General features: G+C 46.8%; 1 protein-coding gene and 1 long non-coding RNA gene across 4 annotated transcripts in view; one reads left to right on the top strand and one right to left on the bottom strand.

The window, feature by feature from the left end:
- Positions 1-17,315, top strand: part of LOC146775766 (uncharacterized) — a 35,591-nt gene extending 18,276 nt beyond the window's left edge. Inside the window, exons 2-3 of the long non-coding RNA XR_014972197.1 lie at positions 9,885-10,252; positions 17,071-17,315. This is a non-coding gene — a long non-coding RNA (uncharacterized LOC146775766). The remainder of the gene's footprint in view (positions 1-9,884; positions 10,253-17,070) is intronic.
- LOC146775765 (tubulin polymerization-promoting protein family member 3-like) overlaps positions 1-22,357 on the bottom strand; it is a 251,814-nt gene that overhangs the window by 135,656 nt on the left and 93,801 nt on the right. The window lies entirely within an intron of this gene.

Below are 22,357 nucleotides of genomic sequence, written 5' to 3'. Positions count from 1 at the left end.
CTACCTTACTTAAGTGTGTGGTAACTGTAAGGTAAACTATAAAAGACACTGCACCCCACTATGTTCTGTTACAGCTTCTGAATGTTAGCATATTCAGAGTTACTGAACAACAGTATATGCCGATATAATGACTCCCCCAGATGTTGGATTCAGAATTATTTTACTCCAGAAAATACTATACAATTCGAGTGACTGTACCCCATATAATGCCATCAGTGTTACGTTCCCTAAAAATAAACTGTAACTGTTAAAGTGCTGCATAATATACCATCAGAGTTACATCACCTCAGAACATTCTAAATTAATGTAACCCCAAAGATGCCACAAGACTTAGGTGATTACGATCTTGGCGGACAGGGTTACTACGTCACAATCGTGACGGATATCCCGTCGCCGAACAAGTTCCATAGGATATAATGGCACTGTAATTAGGCAGAAGGGATAGCTGTCTGCCCAACAAGTTACATAGGACATAATGGCACTGTAATTAGGCAGAAGGGATAGCTGTCTGCCCAACAGGTTCCGTAGGATATAATGGCACTGTAATTAGGCAGAAGGGATAGCTGTCTGCCCAACAAGTTACATAGGATATAATGGCACTGTAATTAGGCAGAAGGGATAGCTGTCTGCCCAACAAGTTACATAGGATATAATGGCACTGTAATTAGGCAGAAGGGATAGCTGTCTGCCCAACAAGTTACATAGGACATAATGGCACTGTAATTAGGCAGAAGGGATATCTGTCTGCCCTACAAGTTACATAGGATATAATGGCACTGTAATTAGGCAGAAGGGATATCTGTCTGCCCTACAAGTTACATAGGATATAATGGCACTGTAATTAGGCAGAAGGGATAGCTGTCTGCCCAACAGGTTCCGTAGGATATAATGGCACTGTAATTAGGCAGAAGGGATAGCTGTCTGTCCAACAAGTTACATAGGATATAATGGCACTGTAATTAGGAAGAAGGGATAGCTGTCTGCCCAACAGGTTCCGTAGGATATAATGGCACTGTAATTAGGCAGAAGGGATAGCTGTCTGTCCAACAAGTTACATAGGATATAATGGCACTGTAATTAGGCAGAAGGGATATCTGTCTGCCCTACAGGTTCCGTAGGATATGGCACTGTAATTAGGCAGAAGGGATAGCTGTCTGCCCAACAAGTTACATAGGATATAATGGCACTGTAATTAGGCAGAAGGGATATCTGTCTGCCCTATAAGTTCCATAGGATATAAAGGCACTGTAATTAGGCAGAAGGGATATCTTTCTGCCCTACAAGTTCCAAAGGATATAATGGCACTGTAATTAGGCAGAAGGGATAGCTGTCTGTCCAACAAGTTACATAGGATATAATGGCACTGTAATTAGGCAGAAGGGATATCTGTCTGCCCTACAGGTTCCGTAGGATATGGCACTGTAATTAGGCAGAAGGGATAGCTGTCTGCCCAACAAGTTACATAGGATATAATGGCACTGTAATTAGGCAGAAGGGATATCGGTCTGCCCTATAAGTTCCATAGGATATAAAGGCACTGTAATTAGGCAGAAGGGATATCTTTCTGCCCTACAAGTTCCAAAGGATATAATGGCATTTTGGCGGACGGGATGTCCGTCACGTTTGTGACAGAATAACCCTGTCCACCAAAATCGTTATCAGTCAGGCCCTTACTGTAATCTAGAATCAGATACTGGATTCCAAACACAGTCAGAGGTACTGGCACCCATCTTTAGCGATCAGTCTTTTTTATAAAAGACAGCTTTTACTGACAAGTACAACACATAGCATAGTACAACAGTGTTCATGTGTGGGTATAGATGTGCTTGGCAGTGAAGGCGCATACATAAGCTGGTAGACAATACAGAGGTTTTGTCAGGATCACAATAGATTCTCACCTAACGCACCGTTGGCAATGGGCCTGTATTGTAGTGTTTAGTCTATAGGAATAAGCAAAATCGTCAAACTTGCAACCAGAAGAAAAAGAGAGCGTATGTCACAATTCCGTCCCTGTGCTGACGTGCCCACCACCAGGGGGCCTACCTGTAGGACTTTCCAATATTCTCATAGGCTTACAGACTGTCCACTGTATGCAAGTACTGGTGTCCTGGCTCTTGGACAATATTTAGAAATTCCCATCATTTTCCGATCCATGCCGGATTCTGAGAAAGCCAGTCGACTCTTTCTAAAAACTTCATTACCTAGAAATCCCTGTTTACTGTCTCGTCGCCACACCTGCAGGCTAAGAATGGGTGGAGGAATTTAGCACACCTCTGGCTGGCAGGTACTAGCCTGCTCACACCGGAGGCATGTGATCACAGTGAGCTCTTTTAAACCCAGTTCCCTTCATCCCAGCGTTGGTCGTTATAGCAGAGTTGCTGTTTGACTGACCCCTTGTTTCCTGAGCTATTGCAATCATGGTTTCCAGTGTTCCTGATCTATAGTTTTCCCTTGTTTCTTGTTCCTGAGCAGTAGCTAATTCCCATGTTCCTGAACTAGCACAGACTGCACTGCTCCCTTGAATTCTGAGCCAGCACTATTTTAATGCACCCTTGTACTCTCTCCTTCTGTATTTACCTTTTCCCAGTCTCTGCCTCTCTTCCCATTTACCTTAATCCAGTTTCTTCTTTGCTACCTTCCTGTTCCTGTTGTCTTTGCTTCTAGTGCCCTTGTGTGGTTGTTACTTGCTTTCTGCCAAGTTTGCCCCTTATATCCCTTTTTCCTCTAACACTCCTCCCTGCTAGCTCCTTGTCTATTGTGGCTGTGTAGTTAGTTGTACATCCTTGCTGTTACCGCCTTGCGTGTTCCTTTTTGAACAGCAGGATCTGTGGGCACAGCTGACAGCCTAGGTGGTGTTTCTTATCCAAGGGGAGTATTGTCTTTGAGTTACTTTCATAACATCATTATAGGTATCAGCTCCAAACACACTTCCTTCACACGTATTTCCTATATATGGGTATTTGCAGTCAGTATCTGTAACAGCAACTGTGGGTGAGGAACTTATTGAGCTACAGTCCTACCATGTGGAGCTCCTGAGTGCTTACCCCACATTCTCTTTATCCCTTTAATGTTAATGTTGTTATAGATATGTCTTGCATATTTCTGTCTTGGATGTTATTTAGTCTGAATCCCAAATTACCTTATGAGTGCCCGTCCTTTCTGGACTTTATCCATTGTGTTACCATGGGCAGAGCTTCCCCTTTGGATCCCTTTTCTCCTCTGACTACCGGTGTGATCTAGGGCAGCTTTGCACCCAATTCCATCAGGTTGTCTACCCTGCCACCAGTCCTTGCCAGAGTTCCTGACACCTATTATCTGTGGGCCAATTACGAAGTGCCAGATGGCCCAGAACATATAGTTGCAATTCAATAAGTCGAAGGCCTGTTCCAGATCGAGGGACAAACACACTGCCCATGGCCATACCTGGGGGGTCCATTCCATGATTGCATACAGAAGCCATATGTTCAGCAGGGTGTTACGACGGGGGATGAAACCATTTTGGTCAGCATGGATTAGGTCAGGGAGGAGGGGGAGGATGCAATCTGCCAGGATCATGCTGAGGATTTTGTATTCTGACGAGAGGAGGGGAATTGGCCTGTACAAGGAAGAAGCTGTGGGGTCCTAACCTGGTTTCGGAAATGGCACTGCTTCAGCTTTATGCAGGGAAAGGAGAAGGTATCCTGCTTCCCTTGCTGACTGAAACAGTTGAAGGATGCGCAGCGTCAAAGGGGGCTCATAAGCTACATAGAATTCACGGGACAGTCCATCCAGGCCTGGTGACCCGCCTCCAGGAAGAGCTTGGATCGCCTCCCTCATCTCCTGCTCAGTTATAGAGCCCTCTAAGCCACCTTGAAGGTCTCTTAGTATTTGAGGCTAAGAAATATCTGGTAGGGAGCAATAATGGGCTTCTGAAGCTATGACGTTCTGTAAAGTGAGGAATAGTACGAGTAGAAGACAGCGTTGATGCCACACTGGGTGTTGTGGAGTGTACCTGTTTAGTTGGGGATCCCACTGATGGGGTGGCCAGTCAAGCCAGGAGGCTTCCGGGGCAGTTCACCTCCACATGGGAGCGTGTTATGTGTGCTGTCCAATCTATGCAGCGGAGGCCTTTCAGTAAAGCAGCATGCTTTTCTTTAACTCTCGCTAGGCTTCTCTACACGCAGGGTCCGCCGTTGCCTCCAAAGACCCTCACCAAGTTGGGTTTTCATTGTCCAAGCTTCCCACTCCACCCTGGGAGAGGAGGGTGAGCCCTTGTTGTGTGTAAAATATGAAGTAATCGTGTCATGGATGGTGGAGTTAAAAAACGAGTCCTCCAGCCACTGGTATTGTAGTCTCCATGTCGGGATGGAACTGGGTCCCCTTCCCCACTGCACATCTACAGACAATGAGTTGTGGCCAGAGGAAGTCTTTCCAAGGTATGGTGCGTTTGAGGTCTGTGTCGCGAGGTCTGTGGAACATACTGTGTAATCTAAGCAGGCATGTAACAAGTGGGACGGGGAGAAGAAGGATTATTTCCTGCTGGGGTGGTGTGCCCACTAGACATTGGTCACAGAACAGTGGTGCATCAATTCGGTCAAGGCTGCAGCTTTGCGGACAGCGGGGTGCCAGAGGGGGTGGAACCAGTCATGGGTAGGGTCCATTACACAAATAAAGTCACCTCCCAGGAGCCATGGGGAGTCTTCCCAAACAGTCAAATGGGGAAAAGAAAGGTACGGTTGTGGGGATGGTCAAAGGTAGGGGCATAGAGGCTTCCCAAGACTATTGGTTGATCATCTAGGCTGCCTTGCAGAAAGACATATCATCTGTCCTTGTTAAATGATGGAGTTCTCGACCTGGAGGGGGACACCGGGATGGATCCGGATAGCTGCGCCCTTTGGAGTAGGAGGTGTAGAAGAGTTGGCCATGCCAGCAGTGCTGTATAACTAAAAGGCAGGGCATGTACTTTTACATTTTACATGCCTTGGCAGTGACAAACAGCTCAATTGCTTTTCACTGCTGTGAGGCCTACTCCTACTTCTTCCCTAGGCTAGCATTGAGGATTCCTTAAAACACATTTAAAGCTGTAATTCATGATTGGAAAGGAGTAGCTACATCTTGTTTAATATCTTTGGAATGGTGGTGATAAATGCTCTTTAATGGTAAAGTTGGATTTGACATTACCATTTTAGAATTGTCACTTTAAGTAAGTGGACATTTCTCTGCTCTTAACTTTGCTCTGTGTGCCTGCAGCCCGTCTCCAATACACATCTGGGCTGGGTGACAGCTACACTTTGTGTGTGAGAGGGGATTCATTTGAATATTGATAGCTTTCCTGGGCAGGAAGGGGGAGAGGTAGCTCACATTTACATCTGAATAGATTGTGTCCTGCTCTCCCACAAAGAGCTGTTTTACCCCTCACTGGTAGTCATGAGTCAGGATGGGTTGAAAGGGATCCTTGTGCACTTCAGAGAACTCCTTTGAAGTCACCCTCTACATCAAAGGCAATTTTAGGTCTAAGTACCAGAGCTCTGGCCTTATCAAACCAGTACACTACTAGACCTGGAAAGAAGTTTGCTGGAGTAGTGCCTGCTGTGGTGAAAGGATTGCTACTTTGCTGTGACTGCTTTGCTGAGCTACCTTGCTGCCTGCTGATCTCTTCCCTGCTGAGGACAAGGACTGGACCCTCTCTCGCGAACCCAGAGTGACTCCAAGGGCTTGCTGGTGTGCCTTTTGTTTTCTGAAGTCTCAGGAACACATAAGACTTCCTGCAATTTTGCTGGTGCTGCTGGACTCTACCATCTGTGCGTCCTACCTCTGCCGGAGATGCCCCCTCCTTTCCTGGGCCCTAGAAGTGGGTTCTGCAGTTGATTTCTTTAAAAAAAAAAGACACATCGTCACCATTGCACCTCTCAGAACGGACACTTCGCCCTTCGACGCCGACGCAGCGGCTGCCCAACTATAGTGGTTCCACAGCCTGCACAGTTCCATAACAGCGATCTGCCCGGGTCGATGACGACGCATTGCATTCAGTTTGAGTTCAAAGACGATGCAGTGACCCGACTGTGTAGAAAGACCACTGCATTGTGTCCTCAACATCGACGCTTTTCCAGCCGACCCTGCGTGGGTTCTGTAGCCAGCCTGCCCTTCATCGTGGTTGCCCCGAACTTTAAATTTGCACCTGTCCCTCGCAACCCAAGTAACTTTTTGACTGATAGTGACTTCTAAGCACTGTTTTCACATTCAATCTTTAAGTCTTTTTGTGGTGTTTTCATTAAGTTACTGTAATTGAAGTGTTGCACAAATTCTTTGCACATTGCATCTTAAGCAAAGTCTGACTACTGAATAAAGAAATTGAAACCAAGGATTATCTTGTCCTCCTATATTAATTTAATTGATACTGTTTTTGAATTTGTGGTGCATCTTAGCTTAAGTCAGATTTATCTAATTCTGTTCCCCAGGGAACTGGCATTGTTACAATGGGTGCTATTCAGTATGCACACATACCCTTGATTTATGTGTAATAGCATATTTTTTGTGGGAAAGATACAAAAGGGTGACATTAATTTCAGGTGCTGGTAAATAGAAGGTTCCATTGTAAATCCTTTTCTCAAAGTCTGACTACTATGTGCCAAGCTACCAGAGGGTGAGCACAGGTCAATTTAGGGTGTGTATCTGACTTGGATGGTGGTCCCTACTTAGACAGGGTGCAAACCTCTGCCAACTAGAGACCCCATTTCTAACATTGGTGGCAGGTGTGAGCATGGGACTTGTCTTTGGGTAATACTTCATAGTAATTCAATGTTCTCTACACCAGGGCTCGAAAAATCTGAAAAATGGTACTAGTCCTGCAGGACTAGTACCTTGAAAAATCTCCTCGCCCTAACAGTGACCTACTTGACCTCCGTCTCTGAAAGCGGAGCAAAAGTGACAAGTTAACAAGATTTAAAGGCATTTTTATTGCTCATTTGCTTTGTGAGCAATAAAAAGGCCTTTAAATCTTGTTATCTTGTCACATTTGCTCCGTTTTCAAAGTCGGAGGACAAAAGTTAGTATGTTTTCCTACTCGCCAGAAAGGGCGAGTCGGACCTAAAAATAGCTCGACCTCATAAAATTTACCTCGCAAATGCGAGCGGTCGAGTGGATTTGTCGAGCCCTGTACACCTAAGACCAATTTGAACCTATTCCTCCTGATTGGCAAAATTTTTGTCTGTCTTGTGCTAATTGGCATTTTTTAATTTTTGATTTTCCCCGATTGGCCTTTTGAATGTTTCTGCCAAATGATGTCTCTTTCTGGAGAAGCCACACTGCAGGAATTGAGTTTGAGCTGTTAGGGTTAGAGTGCTCCACTGTGCAACAGCGGAAAGATTGTTACAAGGACTTTCACGTTTCTACAAGGGGCTGCACCAGAAAGGTGGCACTGCACAAAGCTTTGAGGGCCTGGGCGAGCTCCAGGAAGCAGTGCATGACATCCCAGAGGAGGAGGAACAGGAGATACCTGAGGAGGAGGGTGACCTGAATCTAGAGTCTGACGAGTCTCTGGAACTGCCTGTGGATGGGGGCAAACAATTTGGGAGGAGCAGTAATGGTTACCAGAGCAGGAAGCAGTTACTCCTCAAAGAATCTGTCAACAAAGGAGCTGGCAGACAAGAGGGAGGAAATAAAATTGAAAATGGAGCTTGCCTAGTTGGAGCAGGCTCGTAAAGAAAGGAGGCTAGCCATGGAGGAGAGAAACCTGGCTCATGAGCTCAGCCTGAGAGTGCTGGACATAAGAGCCCTACAAGTGGGGTCCAGCAACAGCAGTAATGGTGGCAGCATACCTACAGGATCTTCAAGTGAGTCCAGATTACATATCCCCAAAGATAGGATGCACAGCTACAATGTGGGGGATGACGTGGATAAATGGTTGGCAGCCTATGAAGTGGCTTTAAAAGTGCACAAGGGTCCCAGAGGAGTACTGGGGGAAGGGGTAGTCTTTGGCAGTACATGCCCATAGTGGGGAAGGATACACTTACCTTACATTGGAGGTGGGGGACCAGGCCAACTACACTGCCATGAAGACCGTTTTAGTCAGGAAGTTTGGTTTGACACCTGAGAAGTACAGGCAGTAGTTCTGGGCTAGTCCCCAGCTCTCTACACAGACATGGGTGGATTACCTGGACTACACTGGTAAGGACTGGCTGAGGGCAACAAGGATGATGATTTTGAAGGGTTGTACAACTTCTTTTTGAAGGTGCATATTCTTGCTAATTGTTTTGCAGAGCTGTGCCAACACCTGGTAGACAGCAAGCTGACTGAATCTAGGAAGCTTGCTGAGGTGAGCATCTGGGTCAGCACCAGAGCGTCCAAGACGGTACCTGGGAGTGACCCCAAGAAGGGTGGTTCAGGTTCCCCCCAAGAGAGTGAGGGGGAGGTCAAGAGAGATCCAGACAGGTCCCAGAAAAGGGGGAAGGAAAGCGCTCCCAAGTCCCTTCCGAGAAGTAGGGAGGTACTGGCTGGAGATATATATATATATATAGATATATATATCTCGTCGGGGAGATTTAGTGAGCTATTGCCCAGAGTCACAGGGTGCTGAGCTGAGGCCGGGGATTGAACTGTGTGCTCCGTGCCTCGGAGTCAGCTGCTTTGGCCGCTGCACCACACCTCTCCCTTCTAACTCCACTGCTTTGATTGTTCCCAATTAGGACCCAAGCAGGGGGACTCGGTCTGTCCAAAGAAACCACCCACTTGTGAGAATTCTACAGGGGTGGCCTATGTAGCCTTAGGGGAAGGTAGCCCATAGAGACAGGTTACAGAACATGCCCAGTCTCCCTCAGCTGGGAGATAGACTCAGCGGGTGAGTTGGTGATCGCTGATGGCAGGAGTCGTCACTTACACCAGGTGGGAGTAAATGGGGTCCCAACCACTGCTCTGATGTACACTGGAGCTAGCATTACCATGGTTATGGAAGAGCTAGTCTCCCTAGAGCAGTACACCGGCGAGCTGTGTAGAGTGGCTCCAGCCCACGAGCAGGACTTTTTCAGCCCTGTGGCCCTGGTGTCCTTAAGAGTAGGGTGGGTAGATGGCCCAGGCAACAGTCATAGCTAGTCCCCAAATGCCCATTGACTGCCTTCTAAGGAATGTGTTGCCCCCAGTGTCAGGAGAACTGGGAGGGTGGTCCGTCACAGGCACCCTGACAGTTCAGGTTTCGGGGGGTACCACTCCCAAAAAGAGGGTACAGAACACAGATAGAGGGACAATGGGAGTAAGGACTCACCTCTGACCATGGACCAGCCCAAGGGTACAGACCCTGGGTTTGAGGACCAGTTGCAGAATACCACCCCTGAACTGGTGGGGGAGTGGAGTGGGGCTACAGCCCCCCTTTCTGAGATACCACAGAGGACAGAGATCCTGGATGGTCTGGGGCTGGCTCTTGACACAGACAGCTGTCAGTGGCCTCCGTTGGTTGCTGTCTCTGTGGACAGAGTTTTCCTTGGATTGGGGACAGAAGTCAGACCCAAGGGGTGGATTGGGCCACACCACCTTGTTGGAAATGTTGGTACTGTCTGCCTAATGGAACACATCTATGTGCAAATTAAGGTTAGGTGCTGCATAAAGGGGGTCCCCAGGTAAGGGATGGATTCCCCATGGGTTAGCTTAGTGGTCTCAGAGAACATAGACAGAGGGATCCAACTGGGATCAGACAGGTGTAGAACTGGCAAGTACCCCTGCAGCAGTGGGCCATTGACCAGGTTCTATCACCCTAAGCAGAGAAGTCCATCAAGGTATTGATTAGGCACCCCTGGCTTTAGGCTGGGGGGTCATGTTGGAAATTGCTCTTTGCAGGGTTACCCCAGACCCTCTCACTTGGATCCAGAGTGATTCCAAGGGCCTGATGGCTTGCCTCCTCTTTTCTGACATCTCAGGGACACAAAAGACTTCCTGCAATCCTGCTGGTGCTTCTGGGCTCTGTCATCTGTGAGTCCTAGCTTCGCCTGAGGTTCCCCCATCCCCCGTCCTGGGCCTCAGACGTGCGTTCTGCAGCTGATTTCTTGAAAAAACCAACACATCGTCACCACTGCGCCGGTCAGAACTGATGAATCGCCCTTCGACGCAGCAGCTGCCTGATGATGGAGTTTCCACAGCCTGTGCTGCTCTATAACGACGCTCTGCACAGTTTGATGATGACGCATTGCATTCACTTCAATTAAGCTAGATGACGATGCAGTGACCCAACTGCAGGGAAAAGACAGCTGCATCATGCCCTCGATGTCGACGCTTTGCTTTATCCAAGGTACTTTTTCATTGAGTTACTCTAATTTAAGTGTGGCACAAATTCTTTGCACGAATGTATGACGTTACAACGCATACATTTACAACGCATGCCTTTACAACCCAGTTTTTACATTGCAACATCCTTTACAACGCATTCTTTTACATCGCATGCCATTACATCGCATTTTCAGAAACTATCTTTACAACGCATTCCATTACATCGCATTACACCTTTACAACGCATACCATTACAATGCATGCCATTACATCGCATTTAAGGTAAGTGTTGGAGAGTATAGGGGTAATAATTACTATTCTAACTCCAGTGAGTGCAACAGTAGGGTAAGGGTTGGATAGTGTAGGGGTAAAAATTACTATTCTAACTCCAGTGAGTGTAACAGTAGGGTAAGTGTTGGATAGTGTAAGGGTACTATGCGTTGTAATGGTATGCATTGTAATGACTTGTGATGTAATGCCTGCGTTGTAGTGACATGCGATGTAATGGCTGCGTTGTAATGACATGCGATGTAAAGGATGTTGCGATGTAATGACTGCTATGTAAAGGTAGTGCGATGTAATGACTGCATTGTAAAGGTTGTTTCTCTCTTTGCACATCGCATCTTAAGCTAAGCCTAGCTGCTCTGTGCCAAGCTCCCAGAGGGTAAGCACAGGTCAATTCAGGTTGTGTATCTTACTTACCCTGACTAGGGTGTTGGCCCCTACTTGGACAGGGTGCAAACCTCTGCTACCTAGAGACCCAATTTCTCACAGTAAGCCTACCAATTTAGCAAGATATTGTATGGGAGTGCACTGCAGTGAGGATGGCACAAGAGGAACAACAGACTTCAGGAAGCCCCTGGAGAATCTCTGCACCTGATTTAGAAGCCAGGTCCTGGTGATTCTATGGAAGTCCGCCTGCTGCTGTACCAAACATCAGTTCCCTCTCACCCCAAGGCAGAGGAGGGTCTGGCAAGGCTTGGCCAATCCCACTTAACCAGAACCTTCATGAGCAGTAGCCTGTTGCTGATAACATTTCCTTTAATATACCAAGTATAGAAATGCCTAAGATGCCGTTTCAGTAAAGCTGTAACATGTCTCTATCGTCATGTAATTTAAATCAAAAGTCATATAGGCATGAAGCAGTCAGGTATCTTTAAATGAGAAATTCAAGCTTAGATAATCATAGATTGCTGATAGAGACTTCTAGCTGCAGATTCCTTACTTTTTTTACCTTGTACTTTTGTGCACCAGGAGGTGACGCCATGACGGCATTTCTGTTCCGGAAGTGATATGCGGGGGCCTATTAAGGCACTATTCCTGTGCACTGATATCAGTTCCTTTCTTTTCATGCCAACAGATCCAGAGCGTCTCTCTTCTCTGAGACTCATCTTCCGATTTTCTTCAAAATCTATCCAGTGTACAAGGGATATCATAGCCTAAGATGACAAGCTTTAAACACAGTAAGGACTAACATAAGCAGATGTCTGTGACAGATATCCACCAGGTTTGCCTGTGGTGTCTGGGTTCAGACCACGACTTCAAGACCTGCGGAGACTGCGTGTACATGAAGCTGAAGGCCATCAGAAAATGCAAAGCAAAATTTTTTTTGTCAAGCACAATAAGATGCAGCATCGAGACAGCTTCAAATCCCACTCCAAATCCAAGGCTCGATCCCGGTCCCACTCTCATTCCCGAAGTCGTTGGAGATGCTCTAAAGGCCTGTCTTTGTCAAGCTCCAAGTACTCCGCTAAGCACAAAAAACACAAGAAGTCATTGTAGATTCCTGCACCTTAGTGCCATTTCCACTCCCACTCCCCTGATGATACCTGTGGGCAGTGCCAACTGTTTCACTCCCGCTGTCGAAGTCGGACGGCTTTTGAGCCGATTCTACAGCTAAATCCAGGACAACCTGAGTTTCCCAGGCCTACAGCCACACCGTGCCAGATTGAAGATTTCTGCACAGCTTTGCTCTGGCTCTTCGGATCTCTACCAACTCTCTTGGTGCGCCTTCAGGCCCCATAGAGCCAAGAGGCCCTCTACCTGGACTACCACCAGAGGGTCCACCCTCTGCACCAGCGGGACCCTCCAAGGCCCTTCTGCCCTGGGCTCTAGTTCCAACGCCACCCCTGTTGCTGAAAACCACTCTGAGCCCAGGTACGTGGACACCTATCTTGCTGCCCGAAAAAGTGGCCCCGATTGTAATTTCCAATGCCAATTCAATGCCAGTCCGACTTCGACATGGGTCGCGCTTAAAATCCGCCTGAATCGCCTATTTCTGCATCTGCATTACCTTAAAGCGGACAACATTCTTTACATTCTTTTTTTTCTGGCTGACTCTGATAACAACTATGACCAGAGTGATGGGTTTGCTCTTCTCTGTGCAAATGGAAATTGGTATAAGGATGTGCAGGAGGCTAGTGGACCGGATACCTTCTGAGAAACAGCCCTCTTCTCTCCTCCAGGCCTAGCCACAGAAGAAATTTCCTCTCACCCTATGGTCATGCGTAGTGAGGCTGAAATCCTTGCTCTTCAGCTCCCCACAATGGAGTTAAAAACTAACATACTGACCGAGGTCCTCCAACCGGTCCAGACTGCATCTGAGTCCCTACTCCCTTTCAATGAGGCCCTGATAGATACCCTTATAGTGGCTTGGGCAAAGCCCTGCACTCGTCCACAATTAATTACATTTCCAGGCACCATCACCCTGCTCTGGGCAACCCAACCTTTTTGTCGCAACATCCTTCTCCAGAGAGCCGTGTGGTACATACCTCCACCAGTCTGGCCAACCCCAGCAATTTTTCGACCACTCCTCATGAAAGGGAATCAAAGCAAGTGGAGAGATTTGAGAAGCACCTTTTTTCCTCCAGAAGTATGGCCCTGCGCTCGATCAACGCCTCCGGTTTGTTGTGCTGTTATACTCATGCCCTCTGGGACTCTGTGGAACAAATCCCTGGTGTGCCAGAAGACCTTTTGCAGGTGATTGAATATAGTTGTGATGTGGCTAAGTTCACAATTTGTTGTCGCTTGGACATCGCCAACTTCTTTGGACGAGCTTTAGCCACCAGCATTGCCATTCATCGCCATGCATGGATGTGATCGACTGGGTTCTTGGGCAGCATCCAATCCTCTCTGATGGACATGCCTTTTGATGGGGCTCGCCTGTTTGGGGACAAGGCTGACTCTGAAATAAATAACAGAGGGTCCCTAAAATCTCAATGCGGGAGAAGAGAGCAGGGAAAATACCGCAAGGAAAAAACCAAGGGGGGAAGATTTTGTTTTTTCCTCACAAGGCTGACTTTGCCCTTGAATATTTAAAAAGAGTAGGGCTACAGCCCGCTCTCTAGGCCTCTCACCCCAGCCTCACCAACCATACCAATTCTAATATTACTTTCATGACTGAGGTGTCCTTAGGCCCAGCCTTTTCTGCCCAAACAGGGAGCCCAGCAGTTTTGAGGAAGAGGTCGAGGTGACCACCACCTGTGCAGTTAAGGTCAGCGTGCCACTCACTCCACTGCACCCCTCCAGCATCTCTGCCTGCAAAATCTCTTTAGTGTACCCTTACAGGGTCACTGCCTCCCAGTGGGAGGCAGAATCCATGGATTCTTTCTTGGTTGGCATGTGATCATGTCAGACAAGTGATTTTTGCATATCGTCTGCAAAGGTTATGCCTTACTCTTCCTTTGTTTACTAGCACACCTCCCACCGTCAACCCAGACACTGATAAAAGGACCATTTCTCCATTTTACAGCAGAAAGTGCAAACCCTTTTGGTGAAAGGGACTGTCAAGAGGATGCCAGTGCCAGAATTAGGGTGTGGTTGTATTGGCACTACTTTCTGGTGCCTAAGAAGGATGGAGGTCTTTGGTATAATCTAGATGTGTTCCCTCTCAATGCCTTCTTTCAGAAGGAGAAGTTCAAAATGTTCACCTAGGCCCAGGTCTTGTCCTTTCTCAACCCTTTAGACTGGATGGTTGCATTGGACCTGCAGGATGCCTATTTCTATATTCCCGTCCTGCTGACCAAACAACACTATCTGCGGTTTGTGGTGGGAGAGGAGCATTTTCAGTTTGCTGTGCTCCCCTTTGGTCTCACCAGCGCCCTGCAGATATATGCGAAAGTGATGGCAGAAAACCTTCAGAGGTCAGAAATGCCCGTCTTCCCCAACCTTGACAACTGGCTGTTGAAGTATAGCTCAACCCAGGGAGTCGTCAACCACCTCCAGACTAAGGTGAACCTCTTGTCATCTTTGGGGTTCACTATCAGCGTGCCAAAGTCACACCTTACTCCTTCTCAAATGCTCCCCTTTATGGGCATGGTTCAGTTTCATTTCTTTAACCCGGGAAAGAGAGTTCAGGACATTCAGGCTATGATACTGATCTTTTAGCCTCGGTCCTGGATTTCAGTAAGGTCGACTCTGAGGCTGCTGTTACTGATGGACTCCTGCATCCTGCTGGTCGAGCAAGCCAGGTGTATATGTGTGCTCTGCAAAGGGATCTGGAGTCTCAAGGATCTTCAGGGCAGATAAACTCAGTCATCACGCCTAGTGGATCACAGTGGCAGATACATTCAGAGGTGGCCCAAGGCCTCTTCTGTGAATGGGGAAAACCTACACTTGTTCTATTTGCCACCGCAGTGAACACACAATGTCAACGCTTCTGCACGTTGGAGTTTCCAAGGTCTCTCTCACTCGGAGATGTGTTCCACTTAGAGTGAGACTCAGGACTCCTGTATGCCTTTCCGTCGATACCACTCCTGTCCCGAGTTCTCAAGAAGATCAGAACAGACCGGAACCAAGTCATCCTAGTAACTCCAAATTGAGCACGGTAAGTATGGTATCCAGAACTCCTGGGCTTAAGCATATGTCCTTTGATCATACTATCCATCAGCACTGAACTGCTGTCACAGCAACAGGGCAGAGTTCTGAAACTGGGTCTTTTCAGCCTCCATCTTCTTGTATGGAGATTGATCAGCTAGAGCTGAACACCTTCGACCTTCTTCCAGAGTGGGCTGATGTTATCTTGGCAGCCAAATGTCCCTAAAAAAAACTGTAAATGCCTGTGGTTGGGACAAATTTGTAGTTTGGTGCCGCCCTAGTCAGATAGACCCTTTCCAGGCCGAAATGTCTGACGTGTTGTTATTTGTTCTGTCTCATGCCTGGCAAGGCCTAGCTTTGGGTACAGTTAAGGCTTATCTTTTGCCCATCTTGGCTTTCTTGTGATTGCCCCATCAACCCTTGTTGTTTAAGTCACCTGTTTTGACGTGTTTTTTTTTTTAAAGAGCTCCTCCTTTTGTCATGCCCAAATAGGACCTCATTGTTGTCCTTACTCATCTGGTGTGCACTCCATTTGACTCGCTCTAGACCTGTTCCTTATGGCTCTTTATCATCAACACCGTGTTCCTATTGCTATCATCTCAGCACAAAGGGTGAGCAAGCTTCAGGCTCGTTGTCACTGCACCTTACACCACCTTCTTCCCAGGCGAACGGGTTCTGTGGATACGGGCATCCTTCCTACCAAAAACAGTAACACCCTTCCGTGTCGGCCATACCATCATCCTGCCGGCGCTCTACGCTCCACCTCACCCTTCTAGGGAGGAGGAGAGACTCCATCACTTGGATGTCAAGAGAGCTCTCAGCTTCTACATGGATTGCATAAAAGACAACCAGCTGGACGATCAGCTCTTTGTGGGGTCCGCAAGAGCGAAGAAAGGCAGGGCTGTGCAGATGCGTACCATTTCATGCTGGATTATGCTCCACATTAAGATCTGCTGCGTTTTATTTAAGTAACAGCCCCCAGAGGTTCTGCGATCCCATTCCACCAGGGCAAAGGCTGCTACCACTGTGTTAGCATATGGAGTATGCCAGGCAGCAACATGCACGTCCATCCATACATTCACTAAACGCTATTTTCTGGATAACCAGGTTCACCAAGAGGGGTATTTTGCCCGCATGGTCCTGCAGGATTTTTGGTTTGAGTCTGTCCACAGACCCACCTCCTATAGGTACTTTGGTATTTATTCAAAAGGTGAGGAATCTGCAGCTAGAAGTCTATCAGCAGTACAAGTTACTTTCCTTTCTGGTAGAGACTCTATCTAGCCTGAGATTCCTCACTGACCCTCTGTTCCTTCCTGTTCTGTGAATTAACTCTATCCATTAATAAGATACCAAGTCTAGGAATCTGTACACTGGTCTACCAATTTGCTATTTTTGGGGTTCCATGTCTGGAGGGTCGGACAGTCTTGAAAGCAACTGACATCAGCGTGCAGGAGTGGTGCCTTTCTAGGCCCCAGCAGTCACTTGCAGAGTGGAACGACATAAAAGCGGAGCTGCATGGTGCCACATCCCAGCACAGGGGTACTAGCATACAAGATTCAGGATCCAGTCTCATGCCTGGGGAGCATTCAAAAGGTGCGGAATCTGCAGTAAGTTAGAGTCTCCACCAGACAGACCATTACCGAAGGTATGTCATTTGCTTGTATGGAACATGCACAAAAGGGATTGACATATGGCCTGAGTAATTGAAGCAATTGTACATTCAATGGCTGAATGTATTTCCCCTCATAAGTGATTTCAGCAATTGATACAGACAGGAGAAACAGCTCTGGGGTAGTCCATGTTATTCACTAAACCCTGTTACCCCTGTGACAATGGGGCAATGGGGACATCCACCCTAGCAATATTGAATGAAACATTCATGGTATATTGTAATGTGAAAGATAAAAGTGCACAATGTGCATTATCACTGTATAATCTGTTGCAAATTATGACATGCAAAACTAAACTGATTGGTCTCTGTTTCTCTCTGTCACTCTCGTTCTTTATCGCTCTCTCTCTCTGGAGTGGGCAGCACCCATACTAAGGATGGACAAGAGGAACTGAGAAAAAAGGGACTGAGGACCTCACCTGTAAGAAGTCTTCCTCCTCTGCGGGAGAGGCACTGCCCCCTCACCTCTAAAGGCACACAAGAGTATCAACCAATCACCTCCCAGAGTCAGGTGCAGATAAGGAACATGGTGAATGTGGATACCACACTTACCAGGGGAACAGTGAAGAATATGACTCCCAGCCAAGGAAGACACAATGGTCCAGGCTGTGCCATACCACAGCCTGAGCCGGCCTCTCTTGTCCCTCCTCTTCCCATGATCAGTGTCCATGCATCAGAAGATCAACGGCTCAGTACATTTTGCTGTAGTCACCTCTGAACCCTTTCGAGTCCCTACCTCTCGGGAGCAAGATTATGATACCTGAACATAAAGTTTTTACTATTTTGGTGCAATACTATCCTGCCCGAATTATTGTGATGGCAAAAATAAGGTAAGTTAAAATATCAGAGGAAAGTATATATTTTTTTCCTTTAGTAAATAATACTGTTTGTCAATATTTTGTGTACAAAAATGTCATAGATAATATAGCTCTTGCCAATGCTTGATTTTTTTTATCTGACTTTTAGAATGAGAATGCCCCTGCACGGTGTGCAGTCGTGTTCCCTGCTGTAGCCTAAATGTGAGTATCTGGTATCATAGTTTTGGATTGTGAGCCCAGTCTCACTGTAAGTGTGTGTGTACCTGTGTGCGTGTCTCTGTGTCTGTGTGTGCGCACACATAGACCTGATTCTGATAAAAGTCTGTCCTCGACTTGTCTTGGACCAATCTGTAAATAAATAAATGTCATCCACCTGTCATCTCTAACACCTCATTCCTCGTTTCTCATTCCTCGTTTCTTATCCCTAATTCTCATCTCTACTTCTCACCCATCACTCCTTCTCCCTCGCTTCTCATCCCAAATTCATCATCCCTCATCCATCAACCATCACACCACATTACTCACTTCTCATCCCGACTTCTAAACCATCGTCCATCATCCTTCCTTCTTCACCACCCAACCCTCATCTATCAGCCTTTATACCTCATTTTTATTCCTAATTTATTACCCTTCTTTCTTATCCCTCATGTACTATTAATCATCTGTGACTCTTATTCCAAACACGAAATTCATCACTCGTTAATCTTCTTTTTTAATTCGTCTTCCCTCATCTTTATTCATCACCCCTCACCTTGCTTCTCATACTTCATACCTCATCCTGATTCCTAATTCATCATCCCTCATCCTTGTTCCTACTTTGTCACTCTTTATCTCTCATCCTTATTCCTCGCCCTTACACACTTGCTAATTTATTACTTACTTGTAGTTCTTGTTTATCATGATCCATCTTCCTTCTCTCTTATTCCTCACCCCAACCCTGATTCTCATACATCATCCCTCTTTCTTATGCCTCATCCCTCAGATTTTTAATTTTTTTTATTTACATTTTTGTATTGAATTTTAACACTTTAAATACAATGAACCATAGAAGATCGTCCCAATCTCAAGTTACATGCGTAGGTAGACAGAGACAATTTAGGCATTCGAGTGTACATTCGTAATTGCTTTCTCTCCTAGCTGCCATAACATGTCAGCACCATCCTAGTATTGTACATATGCTGAAGTTATCTGTAATAGACTAATGTGTCCCGGGAGATGTCTACCAGTCTATAGCTGGGTTATGGGGTGCCGCATACCCATGATTCTTATGGGAGTTTTGCATTCTGTTCTAGTGAGTCGGCAATGGTCCCTGTCCCCTGTCGGTATTATCGGAGCAACTGGTATGTATCCTGAATTGGAAACCTGGGTGCTGAACTGGGGTTCTGGTTTGGGGTCAGCAGGGGAGGAAGGGTGTGTGTGCAGGTGAGGGGGGGGTGGGGGGTAGGTAGGTAGGTCCTCTGTGCCGGTGTGTGTGGCCACTCTGGTGGCTGTCAATGCGAGTGGAAGAGAAAGAGGAAAAAAAAGGGGGGGGGGGGGGGCTTCGGCTAATTCCTCTGTCGAGTTCTTGGGCTATGCCCCATGGTGTGGACAGTGAGGGGGTGTTTTGGCAATAGGTAAGTGTTCCAACTCATTACTTCTGCTAGTTAGTGCTGCTGGCGCAGCTGATGCTATTTGGGAGTGGGGAGGTCTCCGCTGGCTCTGCTAGCGTGGTGTGCTGACTGAACTGGAATAGGATTTGCACCCATTCCATAGATATGTGGTGTTTGCACGTTCCCTTCGCTTCCTCCTTTTGGATCACGTCTTCGGCAGTGCCCCACTTTTTGACTGCTCCTATTCAAGCCTCCACTGGAGGTCCCCCTGGAGCCCGCCAGTGCATGACTAGGGCTCTCTGTGCCAGGAGTAATCGGAGGGACGTAAAGCGCACCTGTACTTTGTCAGTTTTTTGTCTACGGAACATCCCTAGCGCGCACGCTTCCCATGTATTAATCCCAGGGATATTGGCGGTTGCTCGGAGTGTTTCATGTATGTAATGCCAATACTGCTGCAATGTAGGGCATTTCCAGAACATGTGTTGGAAGTCCGCTGCAGGGGTTTGGCATCTGGGGCAAAAACACTGCGTATCTGGGTAGTAACGTTGTAACCGCTCGGGCGTTAAGTATGCCTTCTGTAAGATGTCGAATTGTATGTTTTTGAACCGCGTGTTTCTGGAGACTTTTTGGGGGTATTCTAGAGCTTGCACCCACTCCTTGTCGTGCAATCGTCGATTGAGGTCGTCCTCCCATGTCTGCCGCAGTGAGGTCAGCGGCTTGAGTAACAGTTCTTGAGTGTCTTTATATAGCAATGTGACGAGATGTCTGCCCGCCCCATATGCAGTATGGTGTGTATCAATGGATGCGTCGGCGGTTCTCCTGCGACTGGGTCCCAGAAGGGGCGACTACTAGCCAAAAGTCATCGATGCAGCAGAAATTGGCCAGGGGGGAGGTTGTATTCGTCCACTGACTGTTCGTAGGGTCGCAGTTGGCCTCCCTCAAAGAGGGATTCCCACTCTGTCAGTGAGTTGTTTGTCCATACTTGTAGGGTTTGCGCCGTGTAGTGGTTTTCGCGATGAGGGAACCCCACCAATGGGAGCAGTGGGGAGTATGGGGACTTCCCTCTAGACATACGGTGTATGCGCAACATACAGGTGCGAACCACCGTTACTTGTAGCAGGTATGTACGTTGCCAGGCAAAAGCATGCGTCGGATTATTGGTAGAGATATATGCTCCGTGTCGGAGGTTGTCTCGCCCATGTGGCACTCCGCTGTCCAGTGCGAGAGCCACTGGAGTTGGGCCGCTAGGAAATATGCTTCAAGAGCCCCCAGCCCTCCTTGGTCGGTCGGAAGATACAGCTTGGACAGCGCTACTCTGTTCCGGCCCGTTCCCCAAATGAGGGAGGTGAGGACGGTGTCTAGTTCCCAGAAGAAGGGGCGAGGAGGAATAACTGGGAGGTTGGGGAAGTGATATAGTAGCCGGGGGACAATAATCATTTTAGCTAGAGCCACCCGTCTGATATTCCTCAGATATCACAACATGCTTTCAGTGTTCTGAAACATTCCTTCACTCTGATTAGGTGGTAACAGCAAATCAGATTTTAGGAAGGGGACTGCATTGTGTTGGTATATCTGCTAAAAGAGAGCCTTCTCATAAACATGCAGGCTGAGGAAAGGAAATGCAATAGTGTGTGTATGGCTAAGGACTCCAATGAAGTATACAACATTTAATTTTAGTTAGATACGTGTTTTCTGTTTCCACTGGCCTATCGACAAAGCTCTAATCGATTTGGGGATGGACAGGGGCCTAAATGAACCCTTCTCAGACAAGGCAATACAAGGTTATCCTAAGCTTGATCTATTTACACTCGTATCTAAAGCAGAGCTGATGCTGCAATTAACAGTGAAAAGTGTTTTTTTAATATCTTTTATACATTTTGAATTTACACTTTTAAGGCATTCGCCATAATAACAGTTCTGCAAAGGACTTCACAGCTGAGATTCACGCACCAAAATCTACATTTCCAGTAACTACCGAACATTTTAGCTTGTTAAATTCAGCCAGGTTCGAACTCCTGAGAATCAACAGGGTATGCAACGATTATTGCACCCAGTAATTCCCAGGTGCAATATTTGCCCAACTTATTCTTACCCCCATGAAAAGAAGGGATTGTGCAAGTTTCAAAAAACATTGTGTCGCTTTCAATGAGTCCCTGTGCCTGCACAGTCTTCTTTTGCATAAAACACCATGTTGCATACGTATGCCTCGATTTAGCTTGTGCCTGAATGTTCTGCACATTTAACACTGCTTTGCATCTAAGAAAAAACTTAACCTGCTAGTGCTAGGTTACAAATGTGGTGATACAAGAATTGTAAACCACCTAGACCACATTCCAGCTTAGGAAATCTGCGCCCTTTAGAACAAGAAAAACGAGAGTGTACATTAAATACTCAGAAACATGGGAAAAACTCAATTAAACATTGGGCCATTTATGCAAAAATCTAGAACTGTGATTTCCAAATTGCAATTCTTACCGAATCGCAATTAGAAAATCACAATTCCTGATGTAAGAAAATGCATATCTTTTAAACAGCGATTTCTAGTGGGTCACAAATTGACCTCCCTCATGAATATTACTCAGGTAGGTCGCAGTTTGCGACCTATTAGGACTTGAAGCCATCACAGGCTTGCTTGTGGCCTGCTGGGGTCAGCAGACCAGCATGTCTGTGATAGCTTTTAAATAGAACAATCTTTTTCTTTGACTTTTTTAATGCAGCCCGTTTACTCTTAGTAAAATGGGATGCGCTTAAAAAAAAGAAAATTACATTTTCACTTTCATTTTTTTGGTGTCGCCTACGTAGCGCGCATGCGCTGCTTAGGAGACCTTTAGCCGCTGTGCAGCTCTTTTTCAAAGCACATACTCGTGCTTGTGGCGGCATACGCCTTGCGGAGTGTGCAGCGGCGTGCCACAAGCACGAGTATGTGCTTTGAAAAAGAGCACACTGCACGATCACTTTCACGGCTGAGCAGCCACGTCACTTTCACGGCTGCGCGGCCAATGCTTGTTCTTGCTTACTTTTCTGCAGACCGTCTGTCTCTTTTAAATGCACTCTAGAAGAGTGCATGTGTCTGCTGTCTGTAGGAGGCTTAATTGGTTAGTTCAGATGTCTGTCATTTGTTTATTTTTCACTCCGCGCTTTAACTTTAATTTTATCATGTCAAAACCACCGTTGTAACGGGGCACTTCCAAGCCCCAGTCCTGATTTATCACTATTCACGGTCTAGTCTTTTTACA

The sequence above is a fragment of the Triturus cristatus genome, chromosome 12 (assembly GCF_964204655.1).
Source record: "Triturus cristatus chromosome 12, aTriCri1.1, whole genome shotgun sequence".
NCBI classification, from domain to species: Eukaryota; Metazoa; Chordata; class Amphibia; order Caudata; family Salamandridae; genus Triturus; species Triturus cristatus.
The sequence above is the reverse complement of the archived record's forward strand: the minus strand, read 5'-3'. Positions and strand labels throughout refer to the sequence as shown.